The following is a 13,591-nucleotide window of genomic DNA, read 5'->3' on the forward strand; positions in this document are numbered from 1 at the left end:
CCGTCTACTGTCCATCCAGCCCTCCACACCACGGGGTCCTGTTCAACCACCCCTCCACGGGCACCCCTCCATCGTCTACTGTTCATCCAGCCCTCCACCACACCAAGGGGTCCTGTTCATCCAGAGGCAACGCCACTGCTCACTGTTCATCCAAACCCCCCGCAACGCTCACTGTTCATCCCAGAGGCAGCATCGATCGGCTTCAGTTAGCAGCAGTAGCGAAGGAATCGCTCGATCGGGTTCAGTTAACAGCCATCGATCGATCGCTCGGGTTCAGTAACGCGTAGCCTGCAGTGCAATCGCTCGGGTTCAGTTAGAGCCCAACGCCTCGCTCGGGTTCAGTTAGAGCCAACGCCTCGCACACACGCGCGTACGTGTACGAGAGAAACGCGCATCGCTCGGCTCCCGACCTCCCACCGTAACCGGGAACTCCCCGAAATTTTCCTCGCCCTCGCTTCTACCACGGTTTTTTCCGTCATGGACGGCCCAAAGAATGTCATGCAGATGCATCTCCGGCCCGCCCAGGACGAAAAGCCCATTTTCTGTCATGATTTTTTGTCATAGAAGTAGGAGCCCACCACATCTATGATGATACTGGGTTTTGTCACAATTATCGTCATAGAAGTGTCATATGTATGACAAAAAAAAGTTCGTTCGGCCCAAAATGTCACGGATGTGTCTTTTTTTGTAGTGTGAAGAAAGTGATCTTCTGTTTTGGCTTTCCACACAGCATTATAACAGATAATGGAACTAATATCTCTAAAGGTGCTATGAAAGAATTTTGTCAATGGGAGCATATCCGGCTTGACGTTTCATCTGTGGCTCACCTTCAGTCCAATGGTCAGGCAGAACGAGCAAATCAAGAGATTTTGCGAGGTATCAAGCCCCGGTCTCATGGTCCCTTTGCAAAGAACACCGGGTTGTTGGGTAGAGGAGTTACCCTCTGTGTTATGGAGCATCAACACGACCCCCAACAGATCTACGGGTTACACACCCTTCTTCATGGTTTATGGAGCAGAGGCGGTTCTCCCTAGTGACATCCGTCACGATTCACCCCGGGTGGCGGCTTACGTTGAAGCTAACAATGAAAAGGCACCTCAAGATGCACTTGACCTGTTGGATGAGGAGCGTGATCTCGTAGCGGCTCGTTCGGCGATTTATCAGCAAGACCTACTTGTTGGGGAACGTAGTAATCAAAAAATTTCCTACGCACACGCAAGATCATGGTGATGTATAGCAACGAGAGGGGAGAGTGTTGTCCACGTACCCTCGTAGACCGAAAGCGGAAGCGTTAACACGACGCAGTTGATGTAGTCGTACGTCTTCATGATCCAACCGATCAAGTACCGAACGCACGGCACCTCCGAGTTCAGCACACGTTCAGCTCGATGACGTCCCTCGAACTCCGATCCAGCCGAGTGTTGAGGGAGAGTTTTGTCAGCACGACGGCGTGGAGACTATGATGATGTTCTACCGACGCAGGGCTTCGCCTAAGCACCGCTACGATATTATCGAGGTGTAATATGGTGGAGGGGGGCACCGCACACGGCTAAGAGATCAATAGATCAATTGTTGTGTCTATGGGTGCCCCCTGCCCCCGTATATAAAGGAGCAAGGGGAAGGCCGCCGGCCAAGGAGGAGGGCGCGCCAAGGGGGGAGTCCTACTCCCACCGGGAGTAGGACTCCTCCTTTCCTTGTTGGAATAGGAGAAGGGAAGGGAGAAGGAGAAACAAGGAAGGGGGCGCCCCCTCCCTAGTCCAATTCGGACTAGTCAATGGGGAGGGGTGCGGCCACCCTTTGGAGCCTTTCTCTCCTTTCCCGTATGGCCCATTAAGGCCCAATACGAATTCCCGTAACTCTCAGGTACTCCGAAAAATACCCGAATCACTCGGAACGTTTCCGAAGTCCGAATATAGTCGTCCAATATATCGATCTTTATGTCTCGGCCATTTAGAGACTCCTCGTCATGTCCCCGATCTCATCCGGGACTCCGAACTCCTTCGGTACATCAAAACACATAAACTCATAATATAACCGTCATCGTAACGTTAAGCGTGCGGACCCTACGGGTTCGAGAACTATGTAGACATGACCGGGACACCTCTCCGGTCAATAACCAATAGCAGAACCTGGATGCTCATATTGGTTCCCACATATTCTACGAAGATATTTATCGGTCAGACCGCATAACAACATACGTTGTTCCCTTTGTCATCGGTATGTTACTTGCCCGAGATTCGATCGTCGGTATCTCGATACCTAGTTCAATCTCGTTACCGGCAAGTCTCTTTACTCGTTCCGTAATACATCATCCCGCAACAAACTCATTAGTTGCAATGCTTGCAAGGCTTTAAGTGATGTGCATTACCGAGAGGGCCCAGAGATACCTCTCCGACAATCGGAGTGACAAATCCTGATCTCGAAATACGCCAACCCAACAAGTACCTTCGGAGACACCTGTAGAGCACCTTTATAATCACCCAGTTACGTTGTGATGTTTGGTAGCACACAAAGTGTTCCTCCGGTAAACGGGAGTTGCATAATCTCATAGTCATAGGAACATGTATAAGTCATGAAGAAAGCAATAGCAAGATACTAAACGATCGAGTGCTAAGCTAACGGAATGGGTCAAGTCAATCACGTCATTCTCCTAATGAGGTGATTTCGTTAATCAAATGACAACCCATGTCAATGGCTAGGAACTTAAGCATCTTTGATCAACGAGCTAGTCAAGTAGAGGCATACTACTGACACTCTGTTTGTCTATGTATTCACACATGTATCAAGTTTCCGGTTAATACAATTCTAGCATGAATAGTAAACATTTATCATGATATAAGGAAATAAATAATAACTTTATTATTGCCTCTAGGGCATATTTCCTATGGCCAAGGCATAGGGAATGACTTTCATTTCTTTCTATCTTCTGCCGTGGTCGGGCTTTGAGTCTTACTCAATTTCACACCTTGTAACACAGGCAAGAGCTCTTTCTTTGACTGTTCTATTTTGAACTACTTCAAAATCTTGTTAAGGTATGTACTCATTGAAAAAACTTATCAAGCGTCTTGATCTATCTCTATAGATCATGATGCTCAATATGTAAGCAGCTTCACCGAGGTCTTTCTTTGAAAAACTCTTTTCAAACACTCCTTTATGCTTTGCATAATAATTCTACATTATTTCCGATCAACAATATGTCATTCACATATACTTATCAGAAATGCCGTAGTGCTCCCACTCACTTTCTTGTAAATACAGGCTTCACCGCAAGTCTGTATAAAACTATATCCTTTGATCAACTTATCAAAGCGTATATTCCAACTCCGAGATGCTTGCACCAGTCCATAGATGGATCACTGGAGGTTGCATATTTTGTTAGCACTTTTAGGATTGACAAAACCTCCTGGTTGCATCATATACAACTTTTCTTTAATAAATCCATTAAGGAATGCAGTTTTGTTTATCCATTTGCCATATTTCATAAAATGCGGCAATTGCTAACATGATTCAGACAGACTTAAGCATAGATACGAGTGAGAAACTCTCATCGTAGTCAACACCTTGAACTTGTCGAAAACCTTTTTTTGCGACAATTCTAGCTTTGTAGATAGTAACACTACTATCAGCGTCCGTCTTCCTCTTGAAGATCCATTTATTTTCTATGGCTTGCCGATCATCGGGCAAGTCAACCAAAGTCCATACTTTGTTCTCATACATGGATCCCATCTCAGATTTCATGGCCTCAAGCCATTTTACGGAATCTAGGCTCACCATCGCTTCTTCATAGTTCGTATGTTCGTCATGGTCTAGTAACATAACCTCCAGAACAGGATTACAGTACCACTCTGGTGTGGATCTCACTCTGGTTTACCTACGAGGTTTGGTAGTAACTTGATCTGAAGTTACATGATCATCATCATTAACTTCCTCACTAATTGGTGTAGGAGTCACAGGAACAGATTTCTGTGATGAACTACTTTCCAATAAGGGAGCAGGTACAGTTAACTCATCAAGTTCTACTTTCCTCCCACTCACTTCTTTCAAGAGAAACTCCTTCTCTAGAAAGGATCCATACTTAGCAACGAATGTCTTGCCTTCAGATCTGTGATAGAAGGTGTACCCAACTGTCTCCTTTGGGTATCCTATGAAGACACATTTCTCCGATTTGGGTTTGAGCTTATCAGGATGAAACTTTTTCACATAAGCATCGCAACCCCAAACTTTAAGAAACGACAACTTTGGTTTCTTGCCAAACCATAGTTCATACGGTGTCGTCTCAACGGATTTATATGGTGCCCTATTTAACGTGAATGCAGCTGTCTCTAATGCATAACCCCAAAACTATTAGTAAAAACATCATAGATTGCACTATATCCAATAAAGTACGGTTATGACGTTCGGACACACCATTATGTTGTGGTGTTCCAGGTGGCACGAATTTGTGAAACTATTCCACATTGTTTTAGTTCAAGACCAAACTCGTAACTCAAATATTTGTCTCCGCGATCAGATCGTAGAAACTTTATTTTCTTGTTACGATGATTTTCCACTTCACTCTGAAATTATATGAACTTTTCAAATGTTTCAGACTTCTGTTTCATTAAGTAGATATACCCATATCTGCTCAAATCATCTGTGAAGGTCAGAAATTAATGATACCTGCTATGAGCCTCAATATTCATCGGACCACATACATTTGTATGTATGATTTCCAACAAATCTGTTGCTCTCTCCATAGTTCCGGAGAACGACGTTTTAGTCATCTTGCCCATGAGGCACGGTTTGCAAGCATCAAGTGATTCATAATCAAGTGATTTCAAAATCCCATCAGTATGGAGTTTCTTCATGCACTTTACACCAATATGACCTAAACGGCAGTGCCACAAATAAGTTGCACTATCATTATTAACTTTGCATCTTTTGGCTCCAATATTATGAATATGTGTATCACTACGATCGAGATCCAACGAACCATTTTCATTGGGTGTGTAACCATATGAGGTTTTATTCATGTAAACAGAACAACAATTATTCTCTAACTTAAATGAATAACCGTATTGCAATAAACATGATCAAATCATATTCATGCTCAACGCAAACACCAAATAACACTTATTTAGGTTCAACACTAATCCCGAAAGTATAGGGAGTGTGCGATGATGATCATATCAATCTTGGAACCACTTCCAATACACATCGTCACTTCATCCTTAACTAGTTTCTGTTCATTATGCAACTCCCGTTTCGAGTTACTACTCTTTAGCAACTGAACCAGTATCAAATACCGAGGGGTTGCTATGAACACTAGTAAAATACACATCAATAATCTGTATATCAAATATACCTTTGTTCACTTTGCCATCCTTCTTATCCACCAAATACTTGGGGCAGTTCCGCTTCCAGTGACCAGTCCCTTTGCAGTAGAAGCACTTAGTCTCAGGCTTAGGTACAGACTTGGGCTTCTTCACTTGAGTAGCAACTTGCTTGCCGTTCTTTTTGAAGTTCCCCTTCTATCCCTTTGCCCTTTTCTTGAAACTAGTGGTCTTGTTAACCATCAACACTTGATGCTCTTTCTGGATTTCTACCTTCGTCGATTTCAGCATCGCGAAGAGCTCGGGAATTACTTTCGTCATCCCTTACATACTATAGTTCATCACGAAGTTCTACTAACTTGGTGATGGTGACTAGAGAATTCTGTCAATCACTATTTTATCTGGAAGATTAACTCCCACTTGATTCAAGCGATTGTAGTACCCAGACAATCTGAGCACATGCTCACTGCTTGAGCTATTCTCCTCCATCTTTTAGCTATAGAACTTGTTGGGAGACTTCATATCTCTCAACTCGGGTATTTGCTTGAAATATTAACTTCAACTCCTGGAACATCTCATATGGTCCATGACGTTCAAAACGTCTTTGAAGTCCCGATTCTAAGCCGTTAAGCATGGTGCACTAAACTATCAATTAGTCATCATATTGAGCTAGCCAAACGTTCATAACGTCTGCATCTGCTCCTGCAATAGGTCTGTCACCTAGCGGTGCATCAAGGACATAATTCTTCTGTGCAGCAATGAGGATAATCCTCAGATCACGGATCCAATCCGCATCTTTGCTACTAACATTTTTCAACATAATTTTCTCTAGGAACATATCAAAAATAAACACAGGGAAGCAACAGCGCGAGCTATTGATCTACAACATAATTTGCAAAAATACTATCAGGACTAAGTTCATGATAAATTTATGTTCAATTAATCATATTACTTAAGAACTCCCACTTAGATAGACATCCCTCTAATCCTCTAAGTGATCACGTGATCCATATCAACTAAACCATGTCCGATCATCACGTGAGATGGAGTAGTTTCAATGGTGAACATCACTATGTTGATCATATCTACTATATGATTCACGCTCGACCTTTCGGTCTCCGTGTTCCGAGGCCATATCCGCATATGCTAGGCTCGTCAAGTTTAACCTGAGTATTCCGTGTGTGCAACTGTTTTGCACCCGTTGTATTTGAACGTAGAGCCTATCACACCCGATCATCACGTGGTGTGTCAGCACGAAGAACTTTCGCAACGGTGCATACTCAGGGAGAACACTTTTATCTTGAAATTTTAGTGAGAGATCATCTTATAATGCTACCGTCAATCAAAGCAAGATAAGATGCATAAAAGATTAACATCACATGCAATCAATATAAGTGATATGATATGGCCATCATCATCTTGTGCTTGTGATCTCCATCTCCGAAGCACCGTCATGATCACCATCGTCACCGGCGCGACACCTTGATCTCCATCGTAGCATCGTTGTCGTCTCGCCAACTATTGCTTTTACGACTATCGCTACCGCTTAGTGATAAAGTAAAACAATTACATGGCGATTGCATTTCATACAATAAAGCGACAACCATATGGCTCCTGCCAGTTGCCGATAACTCGGTTACAAAACATGATCATCTTATACAATAAAATATAGCATCATGTCTTGACCATATCACATCACAACATGCCTTGCAAAAACAAGTTAGACGTCCTCTACTTTGTTTTTGCAAGTTTTACGTGGCTGCTACAGGCTTAGCAAGAACCGTTCTTACCTACGCATCAAAACCACAACGATAGTATGTCAAGTTGGTGCTGTTTTAACCTTCGCAAGGACCGGGCGTAACCACACTCGGTTCAACTAAAGTGAGGGAGACAGACACCCGCCAGTCACCTTTAAGCAACGAGTGCTCGCAACGGTGAAACCAGTCTCGCGTAAGCGTACGCGTAATGTCGGTCTGGGCCGCTTCATCTCACAATACCGCCGAACCAAAGTATGACATGCTGGTAAGCAGTATGACTTATATCGCCCACAACTCACTTGTGTTCTACTCGTGCATATAACATCAACGCATAAAACCAGGCTCGAATGCCACTGTTGGGGAACGTAGTAATTTCAAAAAAATTCCTACGCACACGCAAGATCATGGTGATGCATAGCAACAAGAGGGGAGACTGTCGTCCACGTACCCTCGTAGACCGAAAGCGGAAGCGTTAACACGACGCGGTTGATGTAGTCGTACGTCTTCACGATCCAACCGATCAAGTACCGAACGCACGGCACCTCCGAGTTCAGCACACGTTCAGCTCGATGACGTCCCTCGAACTCCGATCCAGCCGAGTGTTGAGGGAGAGTTTCGTCGGCACGACGGCATGGAGACTATGATGATGTTCTACCGACGCAGGGCTTCGCCTAAGCACCGCTACGACATTATTGAGGTGTAATATGGTGGAGGGGGGCACCGCACACGGCTAAGAGATCAATAGATCAATTGTTGTGTCTATGGGGTGCCCCCTGCCCCCGTATATAAAGGAGCAAGGGGAAGGCCGCCGGCCAAGGAGGAGGGCGCGCCAAGGGGGGAGTCCTACTCCCACCGGGAGTAGGACTCCTCCTTTCCTTGTTGGAATAGGAGAAGGGAAGGGAGAAGGAGAAACAAGGAAGGGGGCGCCCCCCCCTCCCTAGTCCAATTCGGACTAGTCAATGGGGAGGGGTGCGGCCATTGGAGCCTTTGTCTCCTTTCCCGTAACTCTCCGGTACTCCGAAAAATACCCGAATCACTCGGAACGTTTCCGAAGTCCGAATATAGTCGTCCAATATATCGATCTTTACGTCTCGGCCATTTCGAGACTCCTCGTCATGTCCCCGATCTCATCCGGGACTCCGAACTCCTTCGGTACATCAAAACACATAAACTCATAATATAACCGTCATCGTAACGTTAAGCGTGCGGACCCTACGGGTTCGAGAACTATGTAGACATGACCGAGACACCTCTCCGGTCAGTAACCAATAGCGGAACCTGGATGCTCATATTGGTTCCCACATATTCTACGAAGATCCTTATCGGTCAGACCGCATAACAACATACGTTGTTCCCTTTGTCATCGGTATGTTACTTGCCCGAGATTCGATCGTCGGTATCTCGATACCTAGTTCAATCTCGTTACCGGCAAGTCTCTTTACTCGTTCCGTAATACATCATCCCGCAACAAACTCATTAGTTGCAATGCTTGCAAGGCTTTAAGTGATGTGCATTACCGAGAGGGCCCAGAGATACCTCTCCGACAATCGGAGTGACAAATCCTAATCTCGAAATACGCCAACCCAACAAGTACCTTCGGAGACACCTGTAGAGCACCTTTATAATCACCCAGTTACGTTGTGACGTTTGGTAGCACACAAAGTGTTCCTTCGATAAACGGGAGTTGCATAATCTCATAGTCATATGAACATGTATAAGTCATGAAGAAAGCAATAGCAACATACTAAACGATCGAGTGCTAAGCTAACGGAATGGGTCAAGTCAATCACATCATTCTCCTAATGATGTGATCTCATTAATCAAATGACAACCCATGTCAATGGCTAGGAAACTTAACCATCTTTGATCAACGAGCTAGTCAAGTAGAGGCATACTAGTGACACTCTGTTTGTCTATGTACTCACACATGTATCAAGTTTCCGGTTAATACAATTCTAGCATGAATAATAAACATTTATCATGATATAAGGAAATAAATAATAACTTTATTATTGCCTCTAGGACATATTTCCTTCACTACTTCGTTACCACAGCCGTCGGGTCAAAACCAGAACCTTTCAAGAAGGCCACTTAGTGCTCCAGCTCATCTAGGACCAAAAGGATATGCACAAGCTATCGCCGCCTTGGGAAGGACCTTTTGTGGTCAGCAAGAATCTGCATAATGGGTCATATTATCTTATCGACGTTCGAGACCACAAGGACTCACGTAAGTCGGAGGAAGAGACCCGTCGGCCGTGGAATATAGCTCATCTTCGACCCTACTATACTTGAGCCACCGGCTCTCATGATGTATCATAGTTCGATGATGTATATATTATAAGCAGTATAATAAAGCCGGCATCCCTGAAAATTCAGGGCCTCTATCGTTTCACTTCCTTGAAGCTGAGTCTTTATCATCATATTCGTTTATGAGGCTCAACGCCTAAACTTCAGGGACCAAAGAGAGTTAGATGCACAACACGGCTCAAACATAGGTCCTTGACGAGTACGAGTTGTCAGTGTGTCACTTGGGGGCTCCCTGTTCAAACATAGGCGTATTCGACCAAAGAGAACATAGCGTTACTACCCTCTTGACCAGGTTTGTCCAAACATAGGCGTATTCGACCAAAGTGGACATAACCTTTCCGGTTCATCCTACCTATAGCCAGCTGCTTCAACTCCATCGGGTAATCCCGATTGACCCGTCGAACTCTTAACGATCAATCTTACGGTGTATTCGACCAAGATCTGAGCTCGTTAAGGTTCAAACGGCGGCTTGTCATGCGAGAGCACGGTTTACAGATAGTCAGGATAGATCCAGGCTTCATAAGCCACCTTCCTTGAAACTTGGATAAATCAGCCCGTGATGTATGCTGTTACTCTGGCCCCGCGTACACCTGATAAGTCTTTGAGCAAGACCATACTTTATCTAGGGTTCAAATGTCGATTGGGCACACTGTGAGTTAGGCTCATGGAATGCACGAACAATCCAATGGCTCAGGCTAGTTTCATTGAAGAAGACACTTTGGCTTGGCAGCCCACCAAAGCCTCGAATTTCTTTTGATTTTTCATTTATATTCGAAGATTTCTTCCTTGACTTTTGGTTTTTTACAAATCGGGCCCAGCTGCCCTACTTATGGCTCATATTTGAAGCATCTTCTGGGTGTCTATAACCCGCCAGGATGGCAGATTCTAAGTCGCCAGAGTATCATACTCTTATGTTTACAGATACAGCTCTAAAATACCTCTAACTGTATGAAGCTGATAAGCCGGCAGTGTAAGTATATACTACAGGTATGACATCTTATTTAACAAGTGCCAGACCGACCCTGGTTATGGACTTTTCGTCCCCAGTGGCTTCAATTGGGTATCTTGACCCACCTGGCGGTAAGCCGCCAGGGGGCTTGTATTTTCTTTATGTGCAGGACAGTAATCGTTCAGATCTGCATAAATCAAATGCTATCATCCCCATCATGGTTTTTTAAACCGGAGGATTAGCAGTATTAAGGCAAAAGACAGAAACGTGCACGATGGCACGACAGGTTCAAGTTGTTACTAACCTATTACATGACTCCATGAGCCGAATGAGATCAAGTGTTTTTCAAAGATCAAGTATCTAAAACCGCCCGGCGGTTCAATCTTCTTGGCCTTGCTCACCGGAGGTTTCTGCATCATCCCTTGCCGGTTCTTCGTCCTCCTCCGCTGTCTGAAAAGTTGGTGATGACGAATCGATGCCAGATAAAGCTTCAAATTCAGCTTCGTCATCTATAAGCTCAGACGTATCAACTTCAGGGGCAAAGGTGTGCTTACAAATTGGTGGGATTAAGTCCATCACTTTGTAAGCCGGAGTCTGCATCTTCTGATTCTCCTTGTCATAAGCCGGATGATACTTGGAAAGATCTGAGTCATTGGCAATCATGGTAGTTGTTGGACGTATTCTTTTACGCAAGCCGAGAAGTCCTTCTGATCAAAAGGTGTACCATCTTCTTTTAAGCTTGGGTAACCAGTGGCTACCTCAGACGGGTCAAGCTCTGGTACCCATGCCTTGGCCCAGCTCAAAGCCGTCACAGCACCGGCTCTTGCACATGATCATTTCATCTCGTCAAATCTTGCAGGCAGTACAGACAGTTTCTTCAACACATCTATCAACATATATAGTAGGCGCTTGGTTTGTTGGAGAGATTGCAGCCAGTGCACGTTGAGCTCCGGTGTACAGCTGTTCGACAAGCGTGTAAACAGCTTTGAGCTTCACAAGCATGTCTTGATTGAGGTTACTGCTCCTGGGACCTGGATATATCACAATTGGTTAAATGGCAGGGCATATGATCACAAAAAAAATTCACTTCTGATGACTAGCAAGGAGGCTCACCAAATATAGCAAAAACCATCTGAGATACACGGTGTTTTAAGCCGGTGAGCTCAGTGGTCACCTCTTGAAGCGCTGCCTTGCTTTCTCACCCCGCTGTGTTAAAGCAGTCTTTTCTTCAGCCCAAGTCTTTTTCTCCGCCTCAAAACTGGTCTTCAGCTTTTCCGACTCAGCCACGCTAAACTGGAATTTTGACTCAGCTTTCCGGGTCTCAGTTTCCTGAGTCGCCAGCCAGGTCTTTGTGTCGTTCAATTGAGACTCTAGTTCAGCAGTAGCAGCCTGTATGAAGTGCAGAGTTATCAACATTTATATCAAGGTTACAAGAATATAAGTCCCAAGTCTTCTGCAAGCAACAACACTTGACACTTGGGGGCTAATGTCTGTCAAAGAAATTTTTCAAGGAAACGGCTCTTATAACTAAAGTCCCAAGCACTTTGCAAGCAAGACTACTTGGCACTTGGTGGCTAATGCATATCGCTTGTATCTTCTTCATAATGAGCCGGATGTGCTGTAAACAGTCCCAACCGACTCATGGGGGCTATGCAGTTAAGCTCTCTTTTCTTACAAATGATAAATAGGACCGGCTCATTCATGCTGATGAAACCGGCCCTTGGGGACTATGGATGCAAAGCTAAAACTGCCTAAACATCCGGTTTATATATAAACCGGACTTGGAGGGATTCTAGGACAGAAGTTTATGGATTCTTCTAAGTCTATTGCCTATTCAATCTTATCATAACCAGTATACTTGGGGGCTGGCAGGATATACATAAATTACTCAAAGCTGGAAGTCATACCTCATACTTTTGGTGCATTTGTTTGACCATGTCAATCTCAAGGTCACGGATGGAATGAACTTGGTTAAGATAACCAGAGAAAACTTCATTGACGTTCAGTTGAGAGTAATCAGCAATATCAAATTTTAATTTCCGCCTCTCAATGAACTCATCCTTCGCAGAGTGCTTGGCCAAGACAGTTGGACGTCCCGGTTCTTGGAAGCTGGTGCCAGTAATCATAACGTCTTCTTCATGTTCTTCTGGCGGCTTAAGTGGGTTGGATGACTCGGTGGGCGCAGGATTGATATCCGTGTGGTCACGGGAGAGGTCAGGAATTTCAGGTGGAGGGCCAGAGGCAGGTTCTTCCGGCTGTTTGTCAGAAGCTTCAGGAGCTGAGACTTGCTGTTCCGGCTCAGCAGCTTCAGGTGCCTCAGTTGGCTTGGTCACCTTCGCCTTATTGTTAGGCTTTGCTTGACCACTACACGGGTTATGACAAGCCAGTATAAATGTAAGAGTATCAAGAGTTACAGAGTAAAATCAATTGCCATTACCCAGGAGCAGTTTTGAAAGCTGGCAACTCGGTTTGCGATGAGTCGCCAGAGGAAGAACGGTGTAACAGCCCCAAAATTGGGTTATCAATTTTTGAGCTGTTATTCCCTTCCTGGCACTCATTTTCAAAATTTTCTCCTGAGTTTGCTGGATGACTCTGAGAATTTTGTCATTTGCAACCTTTCAAAACCTTGCTCATGTCTTTTTCAGTGGGCAAGACCTCATTTGCATCAGCTCAAACCCTAATTCCAAAATTTTGGAATTTGAATATGCCCTTTGTGAATACAAAGGAGCTCTCATTTTCTTTGATCTGTTTATCCTCCCAATTGTTCCCAGAGATCATCCTATCTTTCTGCACCTTGGATATGCAAAAAATATTGCCAAGCCCCATGCAATATTTTTGAATTATGATTTATTCCTTTTCTTGCCTTTCTGAGGAATAAAATCCAAAGGCATAGCTAGCCATTTCCTAAATTCATGAGAATTGGTGGAGTTGATAGTTATGCCTAATTCAAGCTCTGGCGAGTATATTGGCCATAATTAAATAAGGAAAATTTCCTTTTCCTATTTAATGCCAATATTGCATTTCTGCCATTTTCTAAAGGAACTACTATTTCTATAGCAGAGAAAATTCCCACATAAATTGTGGAGCTTGCCCTTGCTATATAATCACTAGTTACAACCTAATATCATGTTCCTCAGTTCAAAATTTTGGCACATGATCCAATGCAGGTTTCTGCCTTCTCTGAATTTTTCAAAGGAAGTGCTTTATTCCTAATTCCAATTGAGCTGAAATTTGGCAGGGTGATTAACATGTATAAATAACCCATG

At 44.2% G+C, this 13,591-nt stretch overlaps 1 pseudogene; it reads right to left on the reverse strand.

Annotated features, from left to right (window-relative positions):
* LOC123120871 (uncharacterized) overlaps nucleotides 1–12,759 on the reverse strand; it is a 63,652-nt pseudogene extending 50,893 nt beyond the window's left edge.
* Nucleotides 12,760–13,591: the final 832 nt, after the last annotated feature.

This window comes from Triticum aestivum, chromosome 5D, assembly GCF_018294505.1.
Source record: "Triticum aestivum cultivar Chinese Spring chromosome 5D, IWGSC CS RefSeq v2.1, whole genome shotgun sequence".
NCBI lineage: Eukaryota > Viridiplantae > Streptophyta > Magnoliopsida > Poales > Poaceae > Triticum > Triticum aestivum.